This window comes from Lupinus angustifolius, chromosome LG03 (genome assembly GCF_001865875.1).
Source record: "Lupinus angustifolius cultivar Tanjil chromosome LG03, LupAngTanjil_v1.0, whole genome shotgun sequence".
Classification (NCBI taxonomy): Eukaryota; Viridiplantae; Streptophyta; class Magnoliopsida; order Fabales; family Fabaceae; genus Lupinus; species Lupinus angustifolius.
Window position 1 is genome coordinate 19,641,749 of NC_032011.1, and position 7,500 is coordinate 19,649,248.

At 32.4% G+C, this 7,500-nt stretch overlaps 2 non-coding genes across 2 annotated transcripts; one reads left to right on the forward strand and one right to left on the reverse strand.

Moving 5' to 3' along the window:
- Positions 4,464-4,536, reverse strand: TRNAT-UGU. The gene has a single exon. It is a non-coding gene; the product is annotated as a tRNA-Thr (tRNA).
- TRNAF-GAA lies at positions 6,150-6,222 on the forward strand. The gene has a single exon. It is a non-coding gene; the product is annotated as a tRNA-Phe (tRNA).

The following is a 7,500-nucleotide window of genomic DNA, read 5'->3' on the forward strand; positions in this document are numbered from 1 at the left end:
GAGGATGAGGATGAGGATTGGATGAGGATGACGAGGAGGATAAGATGAGGATAAGGATGAGGAGGAGGATGAGGATGAGGAGGAGGATAGGATTAGGATAGGATGAGGGTGATGACGAAGATGGGATAAGGAAGAGGATGAGGATGACGATAGGATGAGGATGAGGATGAGGATGAGGATTGTTAATCAGATTCAACAGTAAAACAAGAAAAAATCCCTCCCCAAGCCGTACTTGCATTTTTCATTGCACACGGCTTTGCCTACGTATACATCTAAACCCGAGTTACTTCCCCAGACGAGGACCAGAACTCTACGAAAGTTAAATATTAAGTTGATGAATCTTGAATCCCCACTCTTACTACATGAGCATTTCATAATCCTATAGTATAGGTATAGAATACTATAATGAATGCATTTTTTTTATTATATTCTCGTTTAAGGAGAGTTTAGATTTACCCATTTACAAAGTATCATAACTAATCATTCATGATTGACCAGATCGTTGCTGAAAATAATATCCAAATACCAAACCCTACCTCTATATAACCCCGGCAAAGTAGAAGAAGCCCTTTGAAAGACCAAAGAAAGAATCTCTTCTTCCTCTGTAAAGAATTCTTCCAATAATTTTTCTGAACCTAATCTTTTCAAAAAAGCACGTACAGTACTTTTGTGTTTACGAGCCAAAGTTTTAATACACGAAAGCCGAAGTATATATTTTACTCGATACAAACTCTTTTTTTTTGAAGATCCATTGTAATAATGAGAAAGATTTCTACATATCCGCAAAAATCGGTCAATAATATAAAAATCGGATGAATCGGCCCAAACCGGCTTACTAATGGGGTGCCCTAAGACATTACAAAATTTCGCTTTAGCCAAAGATCTAATTAGAGGAATAATTGGAACTATTGTCTCAAGCTTTTTCATAACAATTTCGATTAGAAATGCATTTTCCAGCATTTGACTCCGTACCGCTGAACGATTCAATCGCACATTTGAAAAATAGCCCAAAAGGTGAAATGAACCCTCGGAGAATTGGTTTATTTGAATTGTTCTTGGTTGAGACCAAACATAAAAATGATATTGCCATAAACGGATAAGATAATTTTTCCATTTATTCATCAAAAGAGACGCATTCTTTGAAGCCAAAATATATTTTTCTTGATATCTAACATAATGAATGAAAAGCTCCTTGAAGAATGATAAGGTAGACGAAAAATCCTTAGCAAAGACTTCTAAAAAATGTTCTATTTTTCCATAGAAATAGATTCGTTCAAAAAGAACGCTAAAAGATTTTAATCGTAAATGAGAGGATTTGTTACGTAGAAAAAGGAAAATAGATTCGTATTCACATACATAAAAATTATATAGGAACAAGAAAACTCTTAGATTACTTTTTGAAAAAGTAGAAATCGATTTTTTTGGAGTAATAAGATTATTCCAATTACAATATTCATAAAAAAACAACCTTAATAAGTGAAACAAAGGGGCATCTTTAGCCCAGTATCGAAAGACTTGAACCAAGATTTCCAGATGGATAGGATAGGGTATTCGTGCATCTGACACATAATTTAAATATGTTAATTTATCTTCGAAAAACGGAAAAATGGAATGAATTGATCGCAAATTTTTATAATATTTTATGATTTTTGACTCCTCTGAGGAAGAGTTTAATTGTAGGGAAAGTGGAATTTCCACGACGATGGCAAAACCTTCTGATATTATTTGAGAATACAAATTTTTATTATAACTCAAAAATTGATTTTTTTTAGAATCATTAGCCGAAATAATCAAGTGATTCTGTTGATCCATTCGAGTAATTAAACGTTTTACAATTAGTAAACTAGATTTATTATCATAATCTACATTTTCCGAAAAAATAGATCCATTAAAATCATGACCATAAACGAGTCCATAAATATACTCCCGAAAAATGAGTGGGTATAGGAAGTGCTGTTGGCGAGAGATATCTAGTTCTAAATATACTTGATATTCCTCCATTTTTGACATTCAATTTGGTCAAACAAAGGATCAGGGATTCATTAGATTCTCAAATAATACATAGTGCGATACAGTCAAAACAAGGTATTATTATTATTATATATTTGAATATTCTAATTCGAATAAAAAACGAATATGAATAGATACCTAGAAAACAAGTAAAAAAAAAAAAACCATCAACGGACTCTTTCTCCTCGCTTTTTCCATCGAATCGTGTCGTGCTCTAGGATAAGAAGCCAGTTAGAAATCCTTTATTTTATCAGCGCAATCGCTCTTTTGATTTTTGGAAAAAAAAAAAATATCTTTATCAATATACTCTTTCTTGTACACATTTATCGCCATCCCATAATGGAGAATAGCTATATAGTTAGGACTAATAACAAAAATAAATAAAAAATATATTCGTGGCAAAAGCTTTTCCCACATCAAGCACAAATTGATTTTTAACATACAATTAGATGGGACAATCATTCAAATAAAAAGGGAAAGCTGGTTACTTTTTGTTTACCTATAATTGGAGCCACCAAGCAGAGCTCTATCCCTTTATTAATTCAACCCAACTGAATTTTTTTGTTTCGATCGAAGAAATTCAAACAAAAATTTTCGACGGATCCATTGATCTAATAAGAATCAAATATTTTTTTTATTCACCATTCTATTGGTACGACATGCTGTTTTTTCCATTCATTCCTTTCTGGATCAGTCGTGGTCTTACAAACTCTACCGATGGTATGGACGAACCAATTGCTTCGTAGAAATGTGTAAAAAATGGAGTCGCACTTAAAAGCCGAGTACTCTACCGTTGAGTTAGCAACCCTAATAATAAACAAAAAAAATAGAATGTGTCTATTTAATCACAATAAAAAAGCCTATGGAACGCTAATGTGAATAAATCGATCGAGATTTATTCACGATCGGATTATATTTGTTTGATACGTTGTTGTCAATATGAGTGTTCAAAAACCACTACAATCGAGAAAACAAACGGATTAAAATTAAAAAAAATGAAATCTTAATCTTAACCGAATCTTAATATTATTAATATTTATATTATTAAATAGATTATTCAATTTTATTATTATTATATATTATAAATTAAAAATCTAAATTCTATTCTAAATAAAAAAATTATAGAAAAAAAACTTCTTAATAGTCCCCCCTGTTGTGTGAACATCGAAAAACTAAATAGTCGCTCTCCCTGAAGACTCGGAAGAACCCTTTTCGTAAAATCTCGTTTGCTTAATAAATAAGTTTCTACTCGAACACGAAAGGACGAAAAAAAGCAATATAATATAATATACAAGACGGGTAACAAAAAAAAGTTATGATATTTGGCTCGATCTATGATCCGAAGGGATAGAAAAGAATACATCAATCGTAACGATCCCTAGGATTCATTATGGATACAACCCAAGAATAAAAATAGCAACGTTCAAGTTGTTTTGTCTTATATTTTGATTTAAGATCTCGTATGTCTAGATAACTACTATTTGTTTTTAGTTATTAATAATAAAAAAAGAAAATATATATATATATATTCTATTCGGCTCAATCCTTTTCGTAAAGGATTGGGCCGAGTCCGAGTTTAATTGCAATGGAATTGCAATTAAATAGAACGAACGAGAATTACTGGATTACAAAGTATCCATTGCTTGGAATTCAAATTTGATCTCCTTCCATACTTCACAAGCAGCAGCTAATTCAGGACTCCATTTGGAAGCCTCACGGATAATTTGATTACCCTCAGAAGCAAGATCATGTCCCTCATTTCGAGCTTGTACACATGCTTCAAGAGCTACTCGATTAGCTACGGCACCTGGTGCATTGCCCCAAGGGTGCCCTAAAGTTCCTCCGCCGAATTGAAGTACGGAATCATCTCCAAAGATCTCGGTCAGAGCAGGCATATGCCAAACGTGAATACCCCCCGAAGCAACGGGCAGAACACCAGGTAGAGAAACCCAATCCTGAGTGAAATAAATACCGCGGCTTCGATCTTTTTCAACAAAATCATCACGCAATAAATCAACAAAACCTAAAGTGATCTCTCTTTCCCCTTCAAGTTTACCTACTACGGTACCAGAGTGAANTGCGGGCCTTTTACTAGTTAGTCCTGGTAAAACTCCCAGACGGCGTATTTGTTTGAAACGAGGCCCTCTGTAACGTGACATAAAAACTCCTTTTGGAAATTAAAAATTTCAAAAATAGAAATTAAAACTAAACTAAATGATAAATCAAGGAAAATCTACTCAAATATTGTACTACAAAGAAGAATTAGATGAATACTATTAATATCCGAACCCTATTGTATATAGAAAATAAAAACGGGGAGGCGGTTCTTTTCGTGATTTGTTCTACAGAGATCCAACTCCCCCAATTTTTTTTATTCCTAAAAAAAAATTATATAAAAAATCAAAACAAATAGAGAAAAGCCGCCTATCGGAATCGAACCGATGATCATCACAAGCCGGCTATCGGAATCGAACCGATGACCATCGCATTACAAATGCGATGCTCTAACCTCTGAGCTAAGCGGGCTCACAAAGCCAAAATTCCGCGTACATAGGAATTTTTTAAGCTAAGCTACTAAGCTACCGGGATCTTAGTTAGTTTTAGTTACTGTATTTTATATTTATATTAGAGTATCTTCTATTTATATAATATTATTTATATTATTTCATTTCTAATTTTTTAATACTATTCGAATTAGAAAAAAAACGTTCTAATTTCTTAGAATTTCGAATAATGAAGAATTGGATTACAGTAAACAGTAATTTATATTACACTATTCTTATACATTAAGATGAAATATGTATAATACATCGATTTCTATTCAAAATTAATAAGTGGATTTTTTATAAAAAAAAAAGAATCGACCGTTCGAGTATTCCAAATTGCATGAAAAAAGAATAGGGCAGGGACATATAAAAAGGATAGATATGTGGTATATTTCTAGGTATATTGAATTGCGAATACAGAAATAATAGAATCATTTTAGTTAGATTCTACCAAATATGAATATCCAATATCGATGAACGAGAATAAATAAAATAGGAGGAAACATCTTTCAATATAGGAATCGGTATCGAATCCATTCAACAGTTCTGGCATAATTCTCAGAATTTAACTGAAAAAAATCCTAGTGAGAATGAGATCCCAATCTAAAAAGAGGGGGGATATGGCGAAATTGGTAGACGCTACGGACTTAATTGGATTGAGCCTTGGTATGGAAACTTACCAAGTGATAACTTTCAAATTCAGAGAAACCCTGGAATTGACAATGGGCAATCCTGAGCCAAATCCCGTTTTTTCGCAAAAACAAAGAAAAGTTCAGAAAGCGAAAATAAAAAGGATAGGTGCAGAGACTCAATGGAAGCTGTTCTAACAAACGGAGTTGACGACATTTACTTTCGCGTTGGGTTAGGAAAGGAATCCTTTCATCGAAATTTTGTAAAGGATCAAGAATAAACGTATATACAGATATACTTATATTTACGTTAATCTTATTTCAATTGATTAATAAAGACTGAAAATGTCTATTTATTGAAGGAGTAATTGAATATTGATTGATCAAATCATTCATTCCATGATAATCTGATAGATCTTTTTAAGAGCTGATTAATCAGACCAGAATAAAGATAGAGTCCCATTCTACATGTCAATACTGACAACAATGAAATTTAGAGTAAGAGGAAAATCCGTCGACTTTATAGATCGTGAGGGTTCAAATCACTCTATCCCCAAAAGTCCGGGTTCACTCTCGAATTATTTCTCCTAAATTATCTTTTTTTTTATTCGTTATGTGTCTTATTCATTCAGTCCATTCTTTTACAAATGGATCTGAGTGGAATTTTTATTTTTTTTATTACAATCACAACACAAGTCTTTGAATATGTTTCTAATATATATATATATGAAACATACAATTTTTTTTATATTATATGATAAACAAACCTACAAACAAACATCTTATCCTTGAGCAATGAGCAAGCAAGCCTCATATTAATGATTAACAATACATAATGATTACTACTACTGAAAAAAAACAAAATTAAATTAAAAAATACAAAAGTATTTTTTATTTAGTTGACATAGATTCATTGACATATATTAAAGTAATCTCTTAAAATGGAGATGCTGCGCCAAGAATGGTCGGGATAGCTCAGCTGGTAGAGCAGAGGACTGAAAATCCTCGTGTCACCAGTTCAAATCTGGTTCCTGGCACATGATTAATTTGTGTATTAGTATCTATTCCCAAAATTCATAAAAATGAATTTTGGGAATAGATACATATTTGTTAGTGGTTTAGATCATTATACATATTTATCTATCTAGGTGTAAAGAAGAGCTGTATGTTCTATGTTCGAGGTCTATTCTATGTATATTCAAATGTATATCTAAAGTGTGTAAAAAATGAATTATTCGAGTTTGGTTCCTTTTTTTCGCCCCCAAAAACAAAAATAATTAGAATCCATCTAAGGAAGTTTAGGGGCGGGAAGAGTAGAAATGTATCTCAGATTGATGTTGATGTACACGTTACATAGTTCATGATGCAAAATTTTTTGAGTTCATCCTATCGGCTTAGCTCATCTGAAAGAAGTGAAGTATCGTTCAAATTTGAGAATCTAAATGAATCCCTACCCTCATTTTTTAATTTATCCCATCCATAATAATAATATATAAACGAGAACTCAATTATTCTGTTTGATTTGACGTCAATTACTTTGTCTGATCTATAAGACAATGTACAGATATTTAAGGAATATCTGGGATTGTAGAAATGCGGATTAGTTTTTTTTTTCTTTTTATCATTTAGTGAGCATCTTGTATTTCATAAAAATTGGGGGCGATATAATCTTTACGCAAAGGCCATCCTATCCAACTTTCGGGCATTAAAATACGTTTCAGACGCGGATGATTATAATAAGAGATTCCCAACATATCATAAGATTCTCTTTCTTGAAAATCCGCACTTTTCCAAACCCAGAAAATAGAAGGAATTCCTGGATTTTTCCTTGGTACAAATACTTTTATGCATACCTCTTCTGGTTGATCTATACCACACTCTATTCTCGTAAGATGATACACACTAGCTAACAGTCCTCCCGGTGCTACATCATAAGCACATTGGGAACGTAGATAATTGTAACCATATACATATAAAATAACAGCAATGGAATGCCAATCCTCGGGCTTTATTTGTAAAGTCTCTATTCCTTGGTAATCGAAACCCAAAGATCTATGAATTAGTCCATGTTTGACTAGCCAAGCCGACAAACGACCCTGCATTTTTTTCTCCTGTATTTTTTTTATTTGTATAAGTAGTTTACCTTACAGTGAAATTTTTTAAGATTGACTTGCTATTTATTATTGTATTGTATTTTGGACAAAAGAATCCGGTCTAATTCACTACTTTGTGGGAGGATACTGAACTCTTTTTTTTATATTTGAAAAATGTGTCAGAGGATATCTCCGAAGTAGATGGTGGTTGAAAAAAAAATC